Raw genomic sequence first — 27643 nt, forward strand, 5'->3', positions numbered from 1 at the left:
TCTGATCAAGCCGACCAATTTTATTTTTTCCCAAGACTGAATTTAGCAGGGGTAATAGAGGGAGGCGGGAAAAATTTACACAAGCCAAGGACACTGTGCTCTTGTTGTCAGGTAATCAGCTGACGTCAACAGGATGTTGGTTTCTCAGAAATGTTACAAGTTTATCATATCATTAGGCAACCTGACCACCATATTTGTATTAGCATCTGCAGCTGACTGGGGATTTTCCATTGTCCTGACTTCTTAATGAACCCAGTCATCATATTTTCATTTTAGCACCTTTCCATTTTATCTTATTTAACTCTAACTATAATGTTAACATAAATAATGGAGGGTTTTAAAAGCATAGCTCCCAACAAACATCTGAATGAAGAAGATGTAGTTACTTATACCCAACTATTGGACTGAAGTTGGGGATCCCTATGGTTGAATTAAGTCAAGGATTGAAGAAGCTAAAGGAGAGGGCAACCCCAAAGGAAGACCTGTACTCTCAACTAACCTTGACCCATGGGATATCCCAGAGACTGAGTTACCAGCCAGGCTGGTCTGAGGCCTCTGGTACATTTATAGCAGGGGATTGTCTGGTCTGAACCTCAGTGGGAAAAGATGCATCTAATTCTTGATAGACTTGGGGCCCTAGGGTACAAGAAAACCTAAGGGGGCATGAAGGGGGTCATTCTTTCAGAGGTAAGGCTGAGGACGAATAGGATGAGAAAGTATGGGAGGGGGAACTGGGAAAAGGGCAATGGCTAGAATGTTACAAATAAAAAATAAAAAAATGATATTCCAATTCTGTTTCTAATTCAGGTAGAGAAAAACTATCTATCAAATTCAAAGGCAAATAAAAAAAGTGAAAAGAAAGTTTATATCAAAGAAAGACACAGAAATTCAACATGTTCCAATATGACACCACCAATTTGTAGACTAGAAACAGTGGAGGCTTGGAAAGTAGATGTGGTTTTCAAAACTAGAAAACAAAACAAAACAAAAAGGCTCTCATACAAGAACATTGTAATACAATTGGATAAAGAAAATAACCTAACAGAATTTAATGCACATTATAATTTTAGAGCACATTCTTAGAAAAATATATGGAATGCAATAAAACCTTTATAAAGCTATTAACATGAAAGTTAATTTGTTTTTGGAACTATGTTTTAAAAGACTTGTTTCTTCTAGAATTCATTTTGTCTCTGATATAATTAAATGTATTCTCATCTGGTGTGAAACAGATAATGTAACACTTAGGGGCAAATGTGAAGCAAAGGAGTGCTGTGCTGGAAGCCAAGATAAAGAATATTTCTGTAGCAACCATGAATTTTCCCATAGTGCTATGGTAGACGGGAAGAAAGGTGATCCAGACACAAAAGAACACCAGCAAGCTGAATGACAGAAATTTGGATTCGTTGAATGTATGAGGCAGAATTCTAGACAAAAAGGCCATGGTATAACCCCCAAGTGCCAAGAGGCAGAGTTATTCCAGCGTACAGTGGAAGGCAACAGATGAACGCTGGTTACAAAATATGACGATGTGCCCATGTTCAGTATGAAAATATTTGTTGATAAATGGAGGAGAGTTTGCCATCCTTATTCCACAAAAATTCCCCACTTGGATTAGGGTGCAGATAGGAATGATGTAGTTTGGGGCTATCGATTTCATTAGCCACCTTATCATTCTCACTGGAAAAGTGGCCTTGAATGCAATGACCACAGTAATAGCTTTGGCTAACACAGTGGCAAGAGCCACAGTGAATACAACTCAAAATATGATCTGCTGCAGGATGCAGGTGTCTTTGTTTGGCTGGCCAATGAAAGTCAAAGAAAAAAGAAAACTGAAAGTAACTACGATAAGCAAAATGGAACTGAGAGTTTGGTTATTGGTTTCACAATAGGAGTATCTCTGTATTTCACAAAAATGCCAATAACAAAGGCTGTGAGTGTAGATAAACACAGAGCTATGCTGGCAAGAGTCATCCCCAAGGGATCTTGATAGGCCAGAAAGCTCACAGCTTTCTGGAGGCAATGGGTCTTCTCCGTACTTGCGAAATGACTTTCTGGACACTTCAGACACTGATCCACATCTGGTCAGAAATATAGGATATCATGAGACTATGAATTCAGGCTGGATTGATGCTTTATTTCTGAGACATTGTTTAATACCTGCACTCTTACTGATGTTACTTTTCTTTGCTCTCTCAGAGACAAAGTAATAAGCACATTGTTGTATCCAATTGCATATTCATAAGTAACCCTCCTTTCTTATATATTTCTTTTCATATTTATGTTCACATAAAATGTTTTGATCCAATCCATCTCTCTTTTCTATTGTTAATGTTTATTCCTTCCCTCATTTTTTCCTCCCAACATAGTGTGTTCTCTGTCTATCTCTGTCTGTCTTTGTCGCTCTCTGTATTTCTCTCTCTCTCTCTCTCTCTCTCTCTCTCTCTCTCTCTCTCTTACTAGTGGATATATTGCTGGGTATGGCTTCAGTTGGACAACAGACATTCAGGGTCTACACTGTTAAAGAAATGTGATGCTTCCCTTTGTATTGCAAGTACTTCCAGGAACTTCTTCAATAATCCATGTTCATTACAGTTATTTAAATTGAACTAGCCTAATGGTATTCCTCTCTTACAAATTTTCTCTGCCTCTCCTGAGATTGGTATATACCTTTTGGAAGTAACTAGAATAGTAAGTTATATTGAATAAATGTACCCAGATATGACCTCATAAATAAAATAGGCTTTTTTAATTATACATGCAAAACTTATTACAGAGACAGTATTTTTGCAGTACTTTTTAATTAATGCTTTTTAAAAAATATATATGAGTCTTAAATTCACTTTTCTTCTTAAAATTCTTTGTTTTGTTTTTAATTGTTTTTATTCTCTGCTGGAGTTTATTCAAGAGAGCCTATTCCATTACATTTAATATCACATTAGTAAAAGCTCAAAAAGCACTCAATATAATGATTTCATCACATTTTAGAAAAGGAGCTTTTTCAAATGAATAGGAAATTATTACATGATTTGAAAGACTTTAGAAAACAGTTTTATCATTCTATGCTCTTCTAATTTTGTAAAAATGATGATTAACATAAAATATATATGCCAAGACTTGTGCGTCACATTATCACTAGCTCCAAATGTCTCTAAAGTCCTTATGTGAATTGATCAATAGACTTTAAATTTTATTTTACTAATATCAATTTACTTTAATAATATTATATCTCAACTTTTAAAAAGTATTACTTTAATGTATATTTGTTAATCAGCAATATTTTTAAGTATGCAGTGCTTTGCATTTCTTTGAGCTGTGTAATGATGTACAGTAGAGTTATTAAACACAACTCCTGTCTGATTTGGTCTTTTTGAGTGATACACTGTTATTATCTATACACAGAATACATTCCCAAACTGACTTGGTAACACACATGACTACATATATACACACACAACCCAAAAATGATACATAAATATGTGTGTATTTGTATAGATTTGTGTATTTATATGAATATTTAGTCACATTATTTACTATATGTATAATACATATGCATTTTTGGCTAAAGGTTGATAGTAAGATTTACTATTAAAGAATGATGGTATTTATAAAAGACAGTGTAGAAACTTCATAATAATCAGGAACCTACGAAAACTAAAGAATCAGTATTATCCAAAAACTTCATGACACTTCTACATACAAACTTATGGCTGTGACAGCATATACATGATAGGTACAAGCTCATGTATGACAAATAATCATAATGGATGGAAGATTAACATGAAGTCTCACCTTTACCTGAGGAGCTATAATAATTTATTTTTTGGTAAAAATGGGAGAATCAATATTCTTCATAATTGTGACCAATAGAAAGTATAGGTTTCTATAGTTCAGGTATCACATTCAAACATATATGTAGGACAAATTGGAGAGAAAAAATTAAAAATTAGTAGAGAAAAGAAAACTTAAAATAAGTGAAGAGGTAGAGTTGTGGTCCTTATGATTTTGTGGACATGAATATTATCAAATATAACATATTGGATTATGACAAAAATAAATAGAATTTGAAATTTTTCCATATTAATACAACCAAGACTTAGTTTTACTAGATATAGAAACACAGAATGCTAATTTGTGTGTGTGTGTTGAAAATGCCATAAATTTGCTCATTATCTATTCTTCTTGGTCCAGATTATAAATTCCATAACATCTCTTAAAACTTGGTACATTTCTATATTAAAGACTGTTCATGATGCCTTGAGATTATAGTTGCAAATAATATTTTTACTACATATAGCTGGGGAACATGAAAGGAATCTTACACATTAAGAAAATGTAAATATTCAATTAGAGTAGAAAGTAAATATAATGGAGAAATCACACATTTGGGTCCTTGTATTGAAATGGGATAGATTTATTTATTTCATATATGTGCATACACTGTCACTGTCTTCAGAAACACAAGAAGACAGCATTGGATGTCCATTAGGAATGGTTGTGAGCCAACAGATGGTTGCTGGGAATTGAACTCAGGACTTCTGGAAGAGCTCTCAGTGCTCTTAACCACTGAACCATCTCTCCAGCCTCTTAAAAGCAATATACAGAAAACCAGTAACAAACATCAAACCAAATGAAGAAAAACTTGAAGCAATACTACTAAAATCAGGGACTAGACAATGCTGCCCATTCTCTTACTACTTATTCAATATAGAACTCAAAGTCCTAGTGAAAGGAATCAAACAACAAAAGGAGGTCAAAGAATACAAACTGAAAAGGAAGAAGTCAAAATATCACTAGCGGAAGATGATATGATAGTATCTGACCACCACGGCCTAAAGCTGGTCTTCAATAACAATAAGGAAAGAATGCCCACATATACATGGAAATTGAACAATGCTCTACTCAGCGATAACCTGGTCAAGGACGGAATAAAGAAAGAAATTAAAGACGTTTTAGAATTTAATGAAAATGAAGGTACAACATACCCAAACATACGGGACACAATGAAAGCTGTGCTAAGAGGAAAACTCAGAGCTCTGAGTGCCTGCAGAAAGAAAGGGGAAAGAGCATATGTCACCAGCTTGACAGCACACCTAAAAGCTCTAGAACAAAAAGAAGCAAATACACCCAGGAGGAGTAGAAGGCAGGAAATAATCAAACTCACAGCTGAAATCAAACAAGTAGAAATAAAAAGGACAATAGAAAGAATCAACAGAACCAAAAGTTGGTTCTTTGAGAAAATCAACAAGATAGATAAACCCTTAGCCAGACTAATGAGAAGACACTGAGAGTGTGTCCAAATTAACAAAATCAGAAATGAAAAGGGAGACATAAGTATAGATTCATAGGAAATTCAAAAAATCATCAGATCTTACTATAAAAGCCTATATTCAACAAAACTTGAAAATCTGCAATAAATGGACAATTTCCTAGACAGATACAAGGTACCGAAGTTAAATCAGGAACAGATAAAGCAGTTAAACAACCCCAAAACTCCTAAGGAAATAGAAGCAGTCATTAAAGGTCTCCCAACCAAAAAGAGCTCAGGTCCAGACGGGTTTAGTGCAGAATTCTATCAAACCTTCATAGAAGACCTCATACCAATATTATCCAAACTATTCCACAAAATTGAAACAGATGGAGCACTACCAAATTCCTTCTATGAAGCCACAATTCCTCTTATACCTAAACCACACAAAGACCCAACAAAGAAAGAAAACTTCAGACCAATTTCCCTTATGAATATCGACACAAAAATACTCAAAAAAATTCTGGCAAACTGAATCCTAGAGCACATCAAAACAATCATCCACCATGATCAAGTAGGCTTCATCCCAGGCATGCAGGGATGGTTTAAACGGAAAACCAACAACGTGACCCATTACATAAACAAACTGAAAGAACAAAACCACAGGATCATTTCATTAGACGCTGAGAAAGCATTTGAGAAAATTCAACACCCCTTCATGATAAAAGTCCTGGAAAGAATAGGAATTCAAGGCCCATACCTAAACATAGTAAAAGCCATATACAGCAAACCAGTTGCTAACATTAAACTAAATGGAGAGAAACTTGAAGCAATCCCACTAAAATCAGGAACTAGACAAGGCTGCCCACTGTCTCCCTACTTATTCAATATAGTTCTTGAAGTTCTAGCCAGAGCAATCAGACAACAAAAGGAGGTCAAGGGAATATAGATTGGAAAAGAAGAAGTCAAAATATCACTATTTGCAGATGATATGATAGTATATTTAAGTGATCCCAAAATAACATAAAGTACCTTGGTGTGACTTTAACCAAGCAAGTAAAAGATCTGTACAATAAGAACTTCAAGACTCTGAAGGAAGAAATTGAAGAAGACCTCAGAAGATGAAAAGATCTCCCATGCTCATGGATTGGCAGGATTAATAGAGTAAAAATCGCCATTTTACCAAAAATGATCTACAGATTCAGTGCAATCCCCATCAAAATACCAATCCATTTCTCCAAAGAGTTAGACAGAACAGTTTGCAAATTCATCTGGAATAACAAAAAACCCAGGATAGCTAAAACTATCCTCAACAATAAAAGGACTTCAGGGGGAATCACTATATCTGAACTCAAGCAGTATTACAGAGCAATAGTGATAAAAACTGCATGATATTGGTACAGAGACAGACAGATAGACCAATAGAATAGAATTCAAGACCCTGAAATGAACCCACACACCTATGGGCACTTGATTTTTGACAAAGGAGCCAAAACCATCCAATGGAAAAAAGATAGCATTTTCAACAAATGGTGCTGATTCAACTGCATGCCAACATGTAGAAGAATGCAGATCGAAATCAGTCTGGAGGTTCCTCAGAAAATTGGACATTGAACTGCCTGAGGATCCAGCTATACCTCTCTTGGGCATATACCCAAAAGATGCCTCAACATATAAAAGAGACACGTGCTCCACTATGTTCATTGCAGCCTTATTTATAATAGCCAGAAACTGGAAAGAACCCAGATGCCCTTCAACAGAGGAATGGATACAGAAAATGTGGTACATCTACACAATGGAATATTACTCAGCTATCAAAAACAACGAGTTTATGAAATTCGTAGGCAAATGGTTGGAACTGGAAAATATCATCCTGAGTGAGCTAACCCAATCACAGAAAGACATACATGGTATGCACTCATTGATAAGTGGCTTTTAGCCCAAATGCTTGAATTACCCTAGATCCCTAGAACAAACGAAACTCAAGACGGATGATCAAAATGTGAATGCTTCACTCCTTCGTTAAATGAGGAAAAAGAATACCCTTGGCAGGGAAGGGAGAGGCAAAGATTAAAACAGAGACTGAAGGAACACCCATTCAGAGCCTGCCCCACATGTGGCCCATACATATACAGCCACCCAATTAGACAAGATGGATGAAGCAAAGAAGTGCAGACCGACAGGAGCCGGATGTAGATCGCTCCTGAGAGACACAGCCAGAATACAGCAAATACAGTGGCGAATGCCAGCAGCAAACCACTGAACTGAGAATAAGTCCCCCGTTGAAGGAATCAGAGAAAGAACTGGAAGAGCTTGAAGGGGCTCGAGACCCCAAAAGTACAACAATGTCAAGCAACCAGAGCTTCCAGGGACTAAGCCACTACCTAAAGACTATACATGGACTGACCCTGGACTCTGACCCCATAGGTAGCAATGAATATCCTAGTAAGAGCACCAGTGGAAGGGAAGCCGTGGGTCCTGCTAAGTCTGAACCCCCAGTGAACTAGACTATGGGGGGAGGGCGGCAATGGGGGGAGGGTTGGGAGGGGAACACCCATAAGGAAGGGGAGGGGGGAGGGGGATGTTTGCCCGGAAACCGGGAAAGGGAATAACACTTGAAATGTATATAAGAAATTCTCAAGTTAATAAAAAAATAAATAAATAACAAAAAAAAAGAATGCAGATCGATCCATGCTTATCACCCTGTACAAAGCTTAAGTCCAAGTGGATCAAGGACCTCCACATCAAACCAGATGCACTCAACCTAAGAGATGAAAAACTAGGGCAGCATCTCGAACACATGGGCACTGGAAAAAATTTCCTAAACAAAACACCAATGGCTTATGCTCTAAGATCAAGAATTGACAAATGGGATCTCATTAAACTGCAAAGCTTCTGTACGGCAAAGGACACTGTGGTTAGGACAAAATGGCAACCAACAGATTGGGAAAAGATCTTTACCGATCCTACAACAGATAGAGGCCTTTTATCCAAAATATACAAAGAACTCAAGCAGTTAGACTGAAGGGAGACAAATAACCCTATTAAAAAATGGGGTTCAGAACTAAACACAGATTTCACAGCTGAGGAAGGCCGAATGGTGAGAAACACCCAAAGAAATGTTCAACATCTTTAGTCATAAGGGAAATGCAAATTAAAACAACCCTGAGATTTCACCTCACACCAGTGAGAATGGCTAAGATCAAAAACTCAGGTGACAGCAAATGCTGGTGAGGATGTGGAGAAAGAGGAACTCTCCTCCATTGTTAGTGGGATTGAAGACTGGTACAACCATTCTGGAAATCAGTCTGGAGGTTCCTCAGAAAATTGGACATTGAACTGCCTGAGGATCCAGCTATACCTCTCTTGGGCATATACCCAAAAGATGCCCCAACATATAAAAAAGACACGTGCTCCACTATGTTCATAGCAGCCTTATTTATAATAGCCAGAAGCTGGAAAGAACCCAGATGCCCTTCAACAGAGGAATGGATACAGAAAACGTGGTACATCTACACAATGGAATATTACTCAGCTATCAAAATCAACGACTTTATTAAATTTGTAGGCAAATGTTTGGAACTGGAAAATATCATCCTGAGTGAGGTAATCCAATCACAGAAAAACACACATGGTATGCACTCATTGATAAGTGGTATTAGCCCAAATGCTTGAATTACCCTAGATGCCTTGAATACATGAAACTCTAGACGGATGATCAAAATGTGAATGCTTCACTCCTTCTTTAAAAGGGGAACAAGAATACCCTTGGCAGGGAATAGAGAGGCAAAGATTAAAACAGAGACAGAAGGAACACCCATTCGAGCCTGCCCCACATGTGGCCCATACATATACAGCCACCCAATTAGACAAGATGGATGATGCAAAGAAGTGCAGGCAGACAGGAGCTGGATGTAGATCTCTCCTGAAAGATACAGCCAGAATACAGCAAATACAGAGGCGAATGCCAGCAGCAAACCACCGAACTGAGAACAGGACCCTCATTGAAGGAATCAGAGAAAGAACTGGAAAGCTTGAAGGGGCTCGAGACCCCATGTGAACAACAATGCCAAGCAACCAGGGCTTCCAGGGACTAAGCCACTACCTAAAGACTATACATGGACTGAACCTGGACTCTGACCTCATAGGTAGCACTGAATATCCTAGTAAAATCACCAGTGTAAGGGGAAGCCTTGGGTCCTGCTAACACTGAACCTTCAGTGAACATGATTGTTGGAGTGAGGGCGACAATGGGGGGAGGATGGGGAGAGAAACACCCATAAAGAAGGGAGGGGGAGGGGTTAGGGGGATGTTGGCCCAGAAACCAGGAAAGGAAATAACATTCGAAATGTAAATAAGAAGTACTCAAGTTAATAATAAAAAAAAGAAAAAAGAAAAAAAAACCAAAAAAAAAAAACGTCCATCTTGCCAAAAGCAATGTAAATATTGAATGCAATCCCTATCAAAATTCCAATTCAATTCTATATTGAGTTAGATTGAGCAATTGGCAAATTCATTTGGAATAAAAAAAGCTCAGGAAAAGGAAAACTATCCTCAACAATAAAAAAACTAGGGGAATTACCATCCCTGACCTCAAGCAATATTACAGAGTAATACTGATTAAAAAAACTGTATTATATTTGAATAGAAACAGCCAGGAAGATCAGTGGAATAGAATCGAAGACCCAGAAATGAACCCACACAACTATGGGTTCATTGATGAAGCTGCTAAAACCATCAAGGGGGGAAAAGACAGCATTTTCAACAGATGATCCTTGTTCAACTTGACTTCAGTATATAGAAGAATGCAAATCAATCCATTCTTATCACCCTGTACAAAGCTAAAAAACAAGTGGGTCAAAGATCTCCACATAAAATCAGATACACTCAAACTAATAGAAGAAAAAGTGGGGAAGAGCCTCGAAAACAGTGGCACTGGGCAAAATTTCCTGAACAGAACACCAAATAGCTTATGCTCTGAGATCAAGAATTGACTAATGGGACCTCCTAAAATTGCAAAGCATCTGTAAGGCAAAGGACACTGTCATTATGACAAAATGGCAACCAACAGATTGTAAAAAGATCTTTACAATCCTACATCCAATAAAGGGTTTATATTCAATACATACAAAGAACACAAGAAAGTAGACTTCTGAGAACCAAATATCCCTATTAAAAAGTGTGGTACAGATCTAAAGAATTTTCAACTGAGTAATCGCAAATGGCTGAGAAGCACCTAAAGAAATGTTCAACATCCTTAGTCATCAGGGAAATGCAAATCAAAACAACCCTAAGATTCCATGTCACACCACAGAATGGCTAAGATCAAAAACTCTGGTGACCACAGATGCTGGCGAAGATGTGGCGACAGAGGGACTCCATTGTTGGTGGGATTACAAGCTGGTGTGACCACTCTGGGCATAAGTCTGTAGTTTCCTGAAAATTAGACATAGTACTAACTGCAGACCCAGCTATACCACTCCTGGGCGTATACCCACAAAGATGCTCTAACATATAACTAGTATGCATGCTCCATTATGTTCATAGCAGTCTTATTTATAATAGCCAGAAGCTGGAAAGAACCCAGATGCCTTTCATCAGAGGAACGGATACAGGAAATGTGGTAAATCTAATACAATGGAGTACTATTCACCTATTAAAAACAATTACTTCATGGAATTCATGAAGTAACCAATTCACAGGAAACCACCTATGGTATGCACTTATTGATAAGTGGATATGTACCCAATAGCTCAGATTACCTTAGATACAATCCACAGATCACATGAACCTCAAGAAGGAGGATGAACAAAGTGCAGATATTTCAGTCCTTCTTAGAAGGGGGAGCAAAATTATTCATAGGAGATATGGAGACAAATTTTGGGGCAGAGACTGACGAAATGGCCATTCAGAGCCTGCCCCATCTGGAGATCCAGCCCTCATAACTACAGCTACCAAATCCTGACAATATTCCTGATGCCAAGAAGTGCATGATGTCAGGAGCCTGATATAGCTGTCTCCTGAAAAGATCTGCCCAAGCAAGCAAAACACAGAGGCGAATGCTAACAGCAAACCACTGAACTGAGGACTGGGTCCCTATTGGAGGAGGTAGAGAAAGAATTAAAGGAAATCCTAGTGTTTGCAACCCCATAAGAACAACAATTCCAACCAACCATAGCTCCCAGGGACTAAATCACCATCCAAAGAGTACACGTGGACAGACCCATGGCTCCAGTTACATATGTAGCAGAGGATGGCCTTTTGGGGCACCAATGGGAGGACAAGCCCTTGGTTTTGACAAAGCTGGACCCCACAGTATAGGGGAATGACAGGGTGGGGAGGAAAGAAGGGGTGGTTCATTGTGTGATGGAACACCCTCGTAGAAGAAAGAGGTGGGGTATGGGGTAGGGACTTTATGAAAAAGGTTGGAAAAAAGGTATAACATTTGAAATGTAAGTTAAAAATCAAATAAAGATAGAAAAAAAGAATTTATAAAGAAAAAAGAAATGAGATAGAAATTAATGTAGTTAAGTTTACAACTGCTAGAGCATTAAATTAATAATTATTCATTATCCAAGTTCACTTAAGAATGTTAGAATATCACTTCTTTGTAGTGTTTTGTATTAAAACACTAGATATTGAACTTAAGGCAAGTTAGGTGACATTCTTGAAATATTGTATCCTAATATCTTCTGCATAAAAAATTTTAGGTATTATGCAAGGATCAAATACATTCATCTGCTATACCTTGGACGTCTTTGGCTAATTTTTCAGCTTTTTAAAATTAGTTACTTTACTTATTTACATTTCAGAACTCATCCTTTATTCTCATCCCCCCTTCCACAATTCCCCTTCCCATTTCTCCTCCCCTTTGCTCCTCAGAGGATGCTCTTCCTGGTATCCCCCTTCCCTGGGATCTCATGTCTTTATTAGTCACATTCTTGCCCACTGAGGCCAGACAAGGCAGTTCTCTGCTATACATGAGTGTTGGTGTAGAATCAGATCAGTGCCTGTATGCTCCCTCATTTTAGGCTCAGTCTCTGGGAACTCCTAGGCTTCAGAATCTGTTGAGACAGCTGGTTTTCTATTACTGTGGGCTAGTAATCCCGTTCCTCCACTTGAGGCCCTCTCTATTATCTGTAGGTGGTTTCTTCATTTTCCCTCTTCCTCTTGGTGCATTTTGGCTAAGGTCATCCCTTTTGAGCCCTGGAGTATCTCATATCCTGGGATTCTGGGACTTTTTAGATGGTCCACCAGTTCCCATCCCCAGAATCTGCATATTTCCATTCATTCTCCTGTACCTCTGGGCTTGTCTCATATTTCCCAACTTGAGAACTAGGTTTCTGAAACCTAGTTCTGCTCCCCATTTTTCCTCTCCTTCCCCTCTTCCACCCAGATCTCTTCCTCAATATGCCTCCTGTGATCATTTTTCTCACTCTTTGAAGTGGGTTTGAAGCATTGTCACTTGGGTGTTTTCTCCTCTTAAACTTCTTAAAGTCTGTGGGTTGATAAACTTGTTACAGCTTGGTTATTCTGTACTGTTTATCTAATTATCAGTGAGTACATCCCGTGCATGTTTTTATGTCTGGGTTACCGAACTCAGGATGATTATTTTCTAGTTCCATCTATTTGTATGCCAAATTCATGATATCCTCATTTTTAATAGTTGGATAGTATTCTATTGTGTAAATAGCCTAAATTTTTAGTACCCATATTTTGGTGGAGGGACATCTGAGTTGTTTCTAGCTTCTGGCTGCTACCACTAAGGGTGCTAGGAATGTAGTGGAGCATGTGCCTTTTTGATGTGGTGGAGCATCTATTGGGTATATGCCCAGGAGTGGTATTAGCTGGTTCTTTAGGTAGAACTATTTCCAGTTTTCTGAGAAAATTCCAGATTGATTTCCACAGTGGTTGTCACAGTATACAATCACACCAAAAACGAAGGAGTGTTGTTCTGCCTTCATATCCTCATTAGCAAGTGATGTCACTTGAGGTTTTGATCTCAGACATTCTCTTGGTGTAAGGTGAAATCTCAGGGTCGTTTTGATTTGCATATTCCTAATGACTAGGGACTTTGAACATTTCATTAGTTACTTCTTGGTCATTCAAGATTCCTCTGTTAAGATTCTCTGTTTAGATCCCTATCCCATTTTTAATTAGTTTATTTGGTTTTTGGGGATTCTAACTGCTTTAGATTTTAAATATTTTGTAGGTTGTCAATTTGTTCTTTTTAATATTTATTTTATTTTATTTTATCTTATTTTATCTGAAAGGAGCTTTTAAGTTTTATGACATTCCATTAAACAACTGTTGATTTTATAGCCTGAGACATTGGTTTTCTGTTTAGGAAAATTTTTCCTGTGCCAACATGCTCAAAGCTACTTCCCATTTTCTCTTCTATTAGTTTCAGTATATATATATATATATATATATATATATATATATATATATATATATATATGTTGAGGTCCTTGATCCACTTGGAATTAAGCTTTGCATAAGTTAGTAAATGTGCATCAATTTGCATTCTTCTACATGCAGATCACCATTTAGACCAGACCAGATTTTTTTTTTTCGGAGCTGAGGACTGAACCCAGGGCCTTGTACTTGCTAGGCAAGCACTCTACCACTGAGCTAAATCCCCAACCCCCAGACCAGATTTTTGACTTGCTTGGTAAGAGTTACACCAAGATATTTTATACTATTCGTGGTTCTTGTGAGGGGAGTTGGTTCCCTAATTTCTTTCTCAGCCTGTTTATCTGTTGTGTAAAGGAAAACTACTGGTTTGTTTGAGTTAATTTTATATCCAGCCACTTTACTGAAGTTGTTTATCAGCTGATCTCTGGGAAAAATTCGAGGTCACTTATATATACTATCATATCTGCAAATAGTGATAGACTGCCTTCTTCCTTTCCAGTTTGTATCCCCTTGATCTCCTTTTGTTGTGTTATTTCTCTTTATTGAACTTCGAGTACTTTATTGAATAGATAGGGAGATAGGGTCCACCCTGGCTTATGCTTGTTTCTTAGTGGGATTGCTTATAGTTTCTGTCCATTTAATTTGACCTTTTCTATTGGTTTGCTATATATTGCTTTTTATTAGGTTTAAGTATGTGCCAAAATTTCCTCATCTATCCACAACTTTTAACATGAAGTCATGTTGTATTTTGACAAATGCTTTCTCATCATCTAATGAGAAGATCATGTGATTTTCTTTTCATTTTGTTTATTTACATTGTATATTACAAATGAATTTTTTCTATTTTTTGATTCTTGGAAGGAAGCATTCTTGTTCACAGAGACTAATTTTTTCTGTGCTTTTGGAATCATTTTCAGAAAATTTATAAACTATTCTTGCATCAATATTCATAACTGAATTTGTATTGAAATTCTCATTCTTTGTTGTATATTGTTTGGTTTAGGTTTCAGAGTAACTGTGGTTCCATAGAATACATCAGCTAGTGTTCCTTTGTTTCTATTTTGTGGAATAGTTTGAACAGTATTGGTAATAACTCTTCATTGAAAATCTGGTAAAGTTATATATTGAAACCATTAGTTCTGGGCACTTTTATTGGTTGGGAGGGTTTTTATGACTGCTTTTATTTTCTTAGGGTTTGGGAACTGTTTAGATATTTTACCTGATCTTGATTTACCTTTTGTACATGGTATCTTTCTAGAAAAGTCACCCATTTCATCTAAATTTTTCAGTTTAGTGGAGGATAAAATTTTATAGTAAGATCTGATGATTTTTTTGAATTTCCTCAGTTTCTGTTATTATGTCTCACTTTTTCTTTCTGACTCTGTTAATTTGAATACAGTCTCTGTGTCTTTTAATTAGTTTGTCTAAGGTTTATTTTGGCTAAGTATTAGGTGACTTTCCTGAATATCCTAATATTTTCAGCATATAAATCTCTTGGAGTTATTTAAGGATCTAATATGTACAGTTGTTGTATCTTGGATGTGTTTGGATGTTTTTTGACTTTTAAGTTTTTCCTAACATTTAACCAAGTTTAAAGGATGTACTTTAATAAGTACTGAAGTATTCAAGACTGTTTTTCAGTAGGAGGTCTTATGTATCTGGAAGTCAGAAGATATGACATTGAAGGGGATCATGAAACCACATATACCATTTCAGTTTTATGCCAGTTGCAGTTATTGTGTTTAAATTCTAAATATAATCCAAACTGTACATGAAAAGGAGAACTGTTTAAGTGAATAAAGGTACTACATTGAAAAAATTCTTTAAGGCTGTAAAATGATATCCAAAATCATGCCTTGCAGATCAATGTTTACCAAATATCCCACTGTATAGAATGCAGTCACAATTGCAATAACAAGGAAGGTTAGAGTACATCTTTCAAAAGGAAAAAATATATCTCCTCAGGGGGACCAATTTTTATTTAGTTAAATGCAAGCTATTAAGAATTGGGAATGGTCTCATAGGCAGCAATGAATATTCTGGTAAGATCACCAGTGGAAGGGGAAGCCCTTGGTCCTGCTAAGACTGAACCCCCAGTGAGCGTGATTGTTGGGGGGAGGGCGGCAATGGGGAGAGGGTGGGAGGGGAACACCCATCAAGAAGGGGAGGGGGAGGGATTAGGGGGATGTTTGCCCCGAAACCAGGAAAGAGAATAACACTCGAAATGTAAATAAGAAATACTCAAGTTAATAATAATAATAAAAAAAAAGAATTGGGAATGGTGAAATAAGAAACTTTTACTAAGAAGTGTTAGAGGAAATTATTATGACAGTTTCCAGTCTAATCACCCAAGACATGTTGTACAGTTTCATTGGTTCAGATTCTGTGTATTACTATGATGCATTGTTTATCACATTCAAACTGACAGTAAAACTTTACTAGCTCGTACTTAATTGAACATATCTAACCTTTAAGAAAATATTGCTCCATGTTTCACAATAAAATTATAGTGGAAGTTAATGAATTTCACTCTGATTTTATTATTCAATACAAATAAAATTCAGCATATTTAAAGCAATTCATCATGGAATTCAGCAATGGCAGTTTTAAATAACTGATATAAAATTTGATTTCTTATTGGAATGGCAAATTTTTATTTTGTTTTTATTTATCTGTCTATTTCTCATTCTCCACCTATCTATCATCTATCTATCTATCTATCTATCTATCTATCTATCTATCTATCTATCTATCTGCACACATGCTTATCATATGTGTATGTACCTGTGGGTCATTTCTATAACTTTAATTCATGTGTTAGATATTTATTTTTAAAAGGAAAAAAATTTGAAATGTGTGTCTCATAGCAGAGTATTGGCTCATAGTTGCAAACTCATCAATTTATGCAATACTATTGGAAGCATATCATTAATTACAAGAGTTGAGAATTGAAAGATTATGTGTTCCTTTCATACACATTTTCTGTGTTCTGAAATATAAAAATGTAAAAAAAACAAAACTCACTACACAAACACAAGCACAACATTTACTCTGATATTTGAATTGTGACACACGTGGATCTATTTTATTTTAAAAAATCAAATGTAGCATACATATACAGCTGCATAAAATAGAAAAATACAATAAATAATAATCACAACAATGTCAGTGGTAATGACAGTAGCTATCATGTCTTGATTATTATCAGCAGATACTTTATAAGTAAAGGATTCTAAAGCATTTAAGGAGTTATGAGGTTACACTATCTTAGTTACTATTCTTTTGTTATGAAAGGACAACATGAACCAAGCTTATAAAAATTATTTATTTGGGGTGTTTATACTTTTAGAATATTTTTCCATTTCTTTCATAGTAATGGAAGCAGCCAGGACTCGAGTACTACGTGAATTCTGTCATACTAATTTGAAGGCAAGATGTAAAGAGACCGGTCAGTTGTCACTTGTATATTTTAAATGTCAAAACTTGCCCATAATGACAAACCTCACCCTAAAAGACTACACACCCTAACATTTCCATAAAATGCCATTAACAGTGTAAAACATTTTGTAAAAACCTTGCCTAAGAGAGAGCAGAGGTTAACAAAGTCTGGCGATGACTACAGAAAATGGTGTTTTCTTAATACATAATGTAGATGGACCAATGTATTCATAATACATGAGACAATGCACTAGATGTCAGTAACTTAAGTTAGACAAAATTATAGCATAGAAAATGGAGGTATTTGTGAAGAAACATACCCAGAAAATTAGATATTGACAGTTGATAGCTATTTGTAGGAGTGTCTGTTTTCTTTATTAGCATTCAACACCTACCTTGTTGGTTGACAACCTACAAGTGACATCCATATACCCAAGTGTAAATGAGTATCACAGACTATATTAAATATGTTAATTACAAAATTTTTGGTATATATGGAAGAGGGTAGTAAATCTATCAGAAGTCTGAGAGTGCTGACTATGATAAAAATACATTCTATGAAATTATCAAACACCAAAACATTTAGAAAAATATGAAATGAAAAATGAAATACTCTACAGTCAGAAAGGGAACAGTCATCAGAAAGACATCATAATGCTTCCTGTCTGAAAGAAATACAGGGATGGAAATGGAGAAGAGACTGGAGAAAAGAAGGTCCAGGACCCACCCAAAGTGGGATCCAACTCAAGGGGGGGTCCCAAGACATGATACCATTAGTGAAGCTATGATGTCCCGCGCTTCGTCTCGGCAGCAGGAACGACGCGGCACACACAGGATCCTACTGCAGAAAAGCTTTAATGCGTCTTGAGAGGGAGAGCATAAGCTTACAATGCGGAGACGCCGAGTGAGGAATAACTGTCCCTTATATAGGAAACTATCCTCGCCTAGGACGTGTCACTCTCTGACTGGTCGCTGCCAATTATGCCAGATGACGTACCAAAACGTACGTGTCCCTTTGAGTAGGGAAGTTACCAGGCGCCTGCGTATTGCCCTTTTTACTAGGTGCGTTCTGCCGGATGCCGGTGCCATCTTGTAATGGAGTTTGTGAGGACAGCTCCTCACATATGTGAGGACAGCTCCTCGGACAGCTCCTCACATCTGTGAGGACAGCTCCTCGGACAGCTCCTCACACTATGGGGCATTCACAAAAAGATACCTACCATGACTGTACTCCAAAAGACCCAACAAGCAACTAAAAGAGTCAGATGCAGATTTGTGCACCCTACCAATGAACAGAAGCTGCTGAACCCTCTGGTTGAGTTAGGGAAAAGCTGGGGGAATCTGACGAGGGCAACCCTGTAGGAGGACCAGCACTCTCAATTATCCTGGACCACTGAGATCTCTTAGACACTGGATCACCAACCAGGCAATATACACCAACTGAGATGAGGCCTCCAACACATACAGCAGAGGACTCCTGGGTCTGGATTCAGTTAGAGAAGATGCATCTAACCCTCAAAAGACTGGAGGCCCCCAGAAGTTTGGAGGTCTTGTGGGGTGGGTGGGTTGGGCACATTCTTGTGCAGACTGGGGTATGTGGGGAATACAGGGATTGGGAAAGAGGTATGGAATGTGGAACTCTTGGGGGGTGGACTGGGAGGTGAATAAAATCTGGATTGTAAAAATAATTAAATATGAATGAATTAATTAAAACAGAAAGAAACACAAAATTTCTTGTAATTGGGGACAACCTAAACTAAAATTTCAATACCAAATTAAATGTTACAGCAAATCTCATACAACAGAATGCTGACATTACAATAAAGTAGAAAGGATATTACCTTTCTCAGAAAACATGATTTCGTCCCCATTTTCATATGATTGCATTTGTACTTGCTGATGTCTCATCTCATGGAGACTGTGAGCCACAGCATACACAGCATTGTATATGCTGATACTCTCATCACTCATGAACACAACAAATATGTGACGAGGCAATACATCCAAAGATACATTGAATTGACAGTTGTTCAAAAGTTGACAATCAATATCTGAAAATGAGCACGTGAAAACAAAGTCCACAACTTAGGAAGATAAATATCTTCTGGGTATTTGTATGGATTAACTGTTTGAACAAAATTAGTAAACTCAATTCTTACTGTATAATAGTGTGTAAAAATAAGGCTCCCAAAGAATGAGTCTAACATGAAATAATCAGCAATAACATGGGGTTCAATATTTTTGACCCAGACTTGCCATGTCAATAACCTTTGCCCAATATTTCTCATTAGACCTTCTAGAGAATCAATGTCACCATAAATAATATTGACATTTGTCTCATCCATATTTTTCCAGGATTTGTTAAAATGTGAAATCCAAGTGGCAGGGATCCTTTTCACAAAAGCTATGCAGACTCCTTTTCTCTCTATCTCATTTCTGAAATCTGATAGAACTGTATTGCCTTTGTGGTCATCTGGGAGAATGAGACCAACCCAGGACAACCTAAAATGAACCACCAAAGAGACAATGCCAAGTGAATGAGATGAGGTCATGAGGACCATTTGGTAGAGAGAAGAATACTGATTTTGGTCACTCAAAATATGATCATATGGGCCAAAGGAAAGCTGAAACAAATTGAGAAAGAAGAGGAAAAGTAATGATATCAAGCAATATTTCTTTCCCTAATCAAAAGATGAGAATAAGAAAAAGATATTTTCCCTAATTTTAAAAGAAGATTGCACTTCCAGAATTTTACAAAAATCATTGGCTAGCCTGTTAGTTTCAAGTACCTACCTGTCTTCATTTCACCATATGTTCTCCTGCAAGCAGGAGAAATGTGGGTTGATCTCCATGTGTTTGAGTACATGCTTTGATGTTTGAATAATTCAAGTATCTCTTTTTTAATTTTAAAGACATATAAAACATCGACAAAGCACTCCTAATTCCCAGTTGCTAAACTCCAGGTTTTCTCACCTGGGGAAATTTAAAGAGTTGAAATAATGTGCCCATTTGGGCAGATGTAGTCCATGATGTTCCTGTGAGTGCAGCAGTAAAATGCTTTTATTCACATTTGTAATTAGGTAAAACATATCTCTCCATGTACTGTGAGCCAAATACAGACATTCATAAGTGTGTCCTTCTCAGTGAATCTGACATTGTAGAAATAAAATCCAAGAGATATATTGGATAAAAGATTGGGGTTTCCATTGATCTCCTCAATCACAAATATCAGAGCCAGAATATACTGGTAGTTCTTGAAATTATACTTGTGGAAATGGCATAAAATGCACAAAAGAAATGTTACCTTTACCTCATATGCTTGTATGTTTGTATAGCAAACTTTGTTCATCTATTTTCTATGAAATATATAATTTAATTTCTTCACCATGAGTATTTGGAACTAGATTGGGGAAATGTATTAGAATTAGAAAAGATAATCTAGAATTACCATTCTCTAATTGCACTTGTGTAAAGCATAATTTATTTATCTTTTATAAGCAGGTCTAATGAAAACTGTCTACAAATTAGGAATTATTTTCATTCATAATAGGAGATCTGCTGGAATGTAATAGGAGTTCTTGGATTTCTGGTGGTTCCACAGAAAATTGAAATAGTTCTATCTGAAGTTCCAGCTATAACACTCCTGGGATGCAATACAATATGATAAGGGCACATGCTTCACTATGTTCATAAAAGTCGTATTTGTAATAGATAGAAAATAGAAGCAGCCAGATGTCCCTTAACCAAAGAATGTATATAAAAAATGTGGTCATTTACACAATGAAATACTATTCAGCAAGAGCATCATGAATTTTGCAGGCAAGTGGATGGTACTAGAAAATATCATCCTGAGTGAGGTAACCCAGACTCAAAAGGACATTCCTGGCATGTACTAATAAGTGGATATTAACCTAAAATACAGGAAAGCCCATGATAAACCCCACCAACCCTGAGAATTTAAACAGGAAATAAGGCTCAAAGGAGGATGCTTCAATCCTACAAAGGAGAAGGAACAAAATAATCATGGGAGACAGAATGAGGGATGAACATGGTGGTTGATGAGAGGGGGGAGGGGATACAATTAGGTAAGCATGGAAATAAAAGAGAAGCCCAGAAAGCCAGGAGAATGAATGCAAATGGGGACTTGCAGGTATTCAGGAGTATTGGAAAAATACTACTAATGATGCTATGTCATGCTTACAGACAGGAGCCTGGCATGGCTATCTTATGAGATACTTGACCAGCAGCTGACTGAGACAGATACAGATACAGCCAAGCACTTTTCTGAGGTAGTGACCCTTATGAAAGATTTTGGGGAACAAATGAAGAAACTGAAGCAGATGGCAACTTTGTAGGAACACTAATACTGTTAACTAACAAGATTTCCTAGGAGCTCCCAGAGACTAAAATACAAACTAAAGAACATAAATGGGCTGGTCTGAGAATATTCATATATATGTACTAGAGGACTGCCTTATGTGACCTAACCCTGTAAAGAACTGAGACTCCAGGGAGGGGAGATTCCAGGGGATACCATCTCTGAGGCAAATATGGTGCAACATTAAGGAAAGAACTGTGTGAAGGGAGATGAGGAGGGGACATTTGGTATTTAAATACATAAAATAATATTTAAAAAATTAATTTTATACCTAGCCACTTTGCTGAAGTTGTTTATCAGCTTTAGTAGTTCTCTGATGGAACTTTTGGGAAATTTAAATATACTAATATACTAAATATCAACTGCAAATATTGATATTTTGACTTCTTTTCCAATCTGTATCCCTTTAATCTCTTTTTGTTGTCTGATTGTTCTGGCTAGAACTTCAAGAACTATATTGAATAAGTAGGGAGAGAGTGGCAACCTTGTGTAGTCCCTGATTTTAGTGGGATTGCTTCAAGTTTCTCTCCATTTAGTTTAATGTTAGCTACTGGTTTGCTGAATATGGCTTTTACTATGTTTAGGTATGGGCCTTGAATTCCTATTCTTTCCAGGACTTTTATCATGAAGGGGTGTTGAATTTTGTCAAATGCTTTCTCAGCATCTAAGGAAATGATCATATGGTTTTTATCTTTCAGTTTGTTTATATAATGGATAATATTGATGGTTTTCGGTATATTAAACCATCCCTGCATGCCTGGGATGAAGCCTACTTGATCGTGGTGAATGATTGTTTTGATGTGCTCTTGGATTCGGTTTGCCAGATTTTATTGAGTATTTTTGCGTTGATATTCATAAGGGAAATTGTTCTGAAGTTCTCTTTCTTTGTTGGGTCTTTGTGTGGTTTAGGTATAAGAGTAATTGTGGCTTCATAGAAGGAATTCGGCAGTGCTCCATCTGTTTCAATTTTGTGGAATAGCTTGGATAGTATTTGTATGAGGTCTTCTATGAAGGTCTGATAGAATTCTGCACTAAACCTGTCTGGACCTGGGATCTTTTTGGTTGGGAGACCTTTAATGACTGCTTCTATTTCTTTAGGAGTTATGGGGTTGTTTAAATGGTTTATCTGTTCCTGATTTAACTTCAGTACGTGGTATCTGTTTAGGAAATTGTCCATTTACAACAAAGTGGCTGGATATAAAATTAATTCAAATAAATCAGTAGCATTTGTCTACACTAAAGGGAAACAAGCCGAGAAAGAAATTAGGGAAACAACACCCTCCATAATAGACCCAAATAATATAAAATACCATGGTGTGACTTTATCCAAGCAAGTGAAAGATCTGTATGATAAGAACTTCAAGCCTTTGAAGAAAGAAATTGAAGAAGATCTCAGAAGATGGAAAGATCTCCCATGCTCATGATTGGTAGGATTAATATAGTAAAAATGGCCATTTTACAAAAGGAAGCCTACAGATTCAATGCAATCCCCATGAAATTCCAATCCAATTTTTCATAGAGTTTGACAGAACAATTTGCAAATTCATCTGGAATAAGAAAAAACCCAGGATAGGTAAAACTATACTCAAAAATAAAAGGACTTCCGGGGGGAATCACTATCCCTGAACTCAAGCAGTATTACAGAGCAACAGTGAAAAAAAACTGCATTGTAATGGTACAGAGACAGACAGATAGACCAGTGGAATAGAATTAAAGGCCCACAAATGAATCCACACACCTGTGATTACTTAATTTTTGACAAAGTAGCCAAAACCATCCAGTGAAAAAAGATAGCATTTTCAGCAAATGATGGTGGTTCAACTGGAGGTCAACATGTAGAAGAGTGCATATAGATCTATGCTTATCACCCTGTACAAAGCTTAAGTCCAAGTGGATCAAGGACTGCCACATCAAACCAAATACACTCAAACTAATAGAAGAAAAGTTAGGGAAGCATCTCAAACACATGGGCACTGGAGACAATTTCCTGAACAAAACACCAATGGCTTATGCTCTAAGATCAAGAATCGACAAATGGGATCTCATAAAACTGCAAAGCTTCTGTAAGGCACAGGACACTGTTGTTAGGACAAAACAGCAACCATCAGATTGGGAAAAGATCTTTACCAATCCTACAACAGATAGAGGCCTTATAGCCAAAATACACAAGGAACTCAAGAAGTTAGACCGCAGGGAGACAAATAACACTCTTAAAAATGAGGTTCAGAGCCAAACAAAGAATTCACAGCTGAGGAATGCCGAATGGCTGAGAAACACCTAAAGAAATGTTCAACATCTTTTGTCATAAGGGAAATGCAAATCAAAACAACCCTGAGATTTCACCTCACACCAGTGAGAATGGCTAAGATGAAAAACTCAGGTGACAGCAGATGCTGGCGAGGATGTGGGCAAAGAGGAACACTTCTCCATTGCTGGTGGGACTGGAAACTGGTAAAACCAATCTGGAAATCAGTGTGGAGGTTACCCCGAAAATTGGACATTGATCTACCTGAGGACCCAGCTATACCTCTCTTGGGCATATACCCAAAAGATGCCCCAACATATAAAAAAGACACGTGTTCCATTATGTTCATAGCAGCCTTATTTATAATAGCCAGAAGCTGGAAAGAACCCAGATGCCCTTCAACAGAGGAATGGATACAGAAAGTATAGTATGTCTACACAATGCAATATTGTTCATCTATCAAACACAATGATTTTATGAAGTTCATAGGCAAATGTTTGGAAATGAAAAATATCATCTTGAGTGAGGTAATCCAACCACAGAAAAATACACATGGTATGCACCTATTGATATGTGGATATTAGCCCAAATGCTTGAATTACCCTAGATACACAGAACACGTGAAAATCAAGAAAGATAACCAAAATGAAAATGCTTCACTCCTTCTTTAAAAGGGGAACAAGAATACCCTTGGGATGGGATAGGAAGCAAAGTTTAGAACATAGGCAGAAGGAACAACCATTCAGAGCCTGCCCCACATATGGCCCATACATATACAGCCACCAAAGTAGATAAGATGGATGAAGCAAAGAAATGCAGGCTGACAGGGACCTGATGTAGATCTCTCCTCAGAGACACAGTCAAAATACAGCTAATACATAGCCAAATGGAATCATTAAACCACTGAACTGAGAACGGAACCCCCATTGAAGGAATCTTAGAAAGGACTGAAAGAGCTTGAAGGGCCTTGAGACCCCATAGGAACAACAATACCAACCAACCAGAACTTCCAGGGACTAAGCCACTACTCAAAGAGTATACATGGACTGACCCTGGACTCCAACTGTATACATATCAATGAATAGCCTAGTAGGAGAACTAATGGAAGGGGAAGTCCTTGGTCCTGCCAAGACTGAACCCCCAGTGAACGTGGTGATTGTTGGTGGGAGGGCGGTAATGAGGGGAGGATGGGGAGGAGAACACCTGTAAAGAAGGTGACAGGGAGGGGTGAGGGGGATGTTGGCCCAGAAACCAGGAAGGGGAATAACTATCGAAATAGAAATAAGAAATACTCAAGTCAATAAAGGTGAAAAAAAAAGTTGCAAGCCAAAGTGGGGGAACATCAAACATATTTGATGTGTCCAACATCACTTCCCCTTCCTGTGTCATGAGGCATCACTGCAGTGTTGACTGAATGCACAACATGGGAACTTTGCCCTGTTCACATAGTCATGCCATGGAACACAGAGCACTGCTAAGACTCTCGTGGTCAGTTTATGTTAAGAATTCTAGGTATATCTGAGGCACAAGTTTTTCTACTCTTAGAACAATGATATAATCATAGAAAATATAACTTAACTGCTTCATCTTCTACTATCATTTTTCAGAACATTATGCATCAAGTTAGCATCTCTTTGTATTGTTTTATAACATTTGAATTTACAAATTATGTCTGAGGTTTTTTTACTTGAGTTTCATAAAATCACTCAGTGAATTTGGGTTTGGGTGAAGAACAGAATTTTCAGCAATTCTCAAATGGTCCTAAATATATTTCTACCATTTTGTATTACATGTAAATTGCTACATAAAACATTGTTCTCAGCACTGATAAAAAATATAATTATAAATTAAAAAATTAAAAAGAAGTTTGAAGAAGAACAGTGGAAAGATGCTAATAATCAGATGTTCTGAATAATGTCAGGGAAAAACATGATTTCTCAATATGACAGGAGCATTATACTTATAATTTCATTGAAAAAAAAACCTACAATCATCTGAGTATGCTCTAATGATACAAAACACCAGCATGAATAATTGAGGTAGACACAAAATCAAACCTCTGGCTGAGAAATATTATATTTAGCTAGAGATTGCTGCTGTAAAGAGACATAATATTCATGGTTGTTCTCAAAAAGGAAAACACTTAATTGAAGGCTAGCTCATGATTTAAAAGATTTAACTTAACATTGTCATGGTAAGATGCATAGAAGTATACAGACAGAAAAGTAATTCAACATGGACCTGAGAGGTCTGCTTCTTAACCAATGGCACCAAAATGGGAATCCGAGAGACATTGGACAGACCTGAGTTTTCTAGACATTTAATCCTGCAAACACAGTGACAGATTTCCTCTAGTATATCCACACCTACATCAACAAGGCTACACCTACTAATAGTGACTCACTCTGGGCAAGACTTTTAAACACAATACTCTATTGGGGTCATTCCTGTCCAAACCACTGCATTCAATACCTTGACTCTCATATGCTTGTAGTGATACAGAATTCAAAGTAAATTTAGTCCAACTTCAAAAGTTCCCATGGTCTAAAACACCCTCGAATTTATTTAAAGTCCAAAGATCAAAGTTTTTTCTGAGATTCATGCAATTTCTTATATATTATTCCCTATAAAATCAAATTACAAAAGTAGATCACTTACTTCCAATGTAGAATGGCACACAGTATACATTACCATTACAAATTAGAAGAAAGAAAAGATAGCAAGAAATACCAGATCAAAAAATTAAAAACAAACAAACAAAAAACAAAAACAAAAACAAGCTGAGTAAACTCCAAACTCTGCATTGTCATGGTATTGGGACCATCTAGGAGATGCTACAGGCTAGCAGATGATCTTTCAGAGATCTCTCTTTATGGAGCGCCAATGAATCAGCTCTTTCGGGGGGGCCTGAATGACAAATCTCAGGATTTGATTTTTGCAACAGATACGACTTTCCTTTCTTTAAAAAAGTAATCTTATGATCTCTTGTACAGGGCGGGCATATTTTTTATAGATCAATGAATTTGCACCATCTTGCTATATGATGATTTTTAAATTCTTAATAATTCTACAAGAATTTCTAAAATTATACTGGTAAATATTCAGCCCTTTGTAATTATGATTTCATATTAGACGTCCCTCTGATATGAAAGCTGCAATTGGAACTCCACCAATCTTCACATTGCAGGAGTAAATTGCTTCTGATACAGAAAGCAGGCATTTATAACAGTTGTTTAGGTTGTAAAACAACTAGCTAAAGATCATGAACTGAGAATGAAGGATTTATTTTAGGTGCAAGGACAGAAAATAAAATATTGACAGGGTTTATATATGCAAAACTTCCATGTTAACTTAGATATAAGTATTATGTTTTTATATTCTCAATGGAGCTGTGGTGCTAGTCAGAGATAATGAACCTAGATATCTAACCTTAATAGAAACACATGTAAAGTCTGTGTTGTAAACTTCTTATTCAATTATTATTTGAATTTATGTTTAAACTTGTGGTGAAACTTTGAAATAAATAAAATGTCAGCATGTATTCTGAGAAAATGAGAACTGAGAATAACAAGAATAAATTAGCAAATAGACTCCTAGGTCCCCCCTCCCGCCCCCGTCCCTTACTTTTTCTTAGAAATCATGATTAGACCCTCATTTCAAAGTGACTTTTATTTTTTCCTGTGAATGGCTTTCTCTAGCTAACAAGGAGTTAAACAAACTCCTAACCTTGGGGCACTGTATGCAGATGAACTGTGGAAAAAGAACAAAGGACTGTTTTACTTAATCCCCTGCTGTTTAGCAACAGGGAAAGCTAGGTGCTTTGAATCTCAAAATACTAAAAAAAAGATTTTAGAATTTTAGAAGCCATCAGTTTCAGCACCCAGTATAGTTGGTGCACTTAAAGGCCAGGGATCAT

At 36.9% G+C, this 27643-nt stretch overlaps 1 pseudogene; it reads right to left on the minus strand.

The window, feature by feature from the left end:
• Nucleotides 1–1150: 1150 nt before the first annotated feature.
• On the minus strand, nucleotides 1151–26415 carry Vmn2r116l-ps31 (vomeronasal 2, receptor 116 like, pseudogene 31; annotated as a pseudogene).
• Between the last annotated feature and the right edge of the window lie 1228 nt (nucleotides 26416–27643).

Source organism: Rattus norvegicus, chromosome 8, assembly GCF_036323735.1.
Source record: "Rattus norvegicus strain BN/NHsdMcwi chromosome 8, GRCr8, whole genome shotgun sequence".
NCBI lineage: Eukaryota > Metazoa > Chordata > Mammalia > Rodentia > Muridae > Rattus > Rattus norvegicus.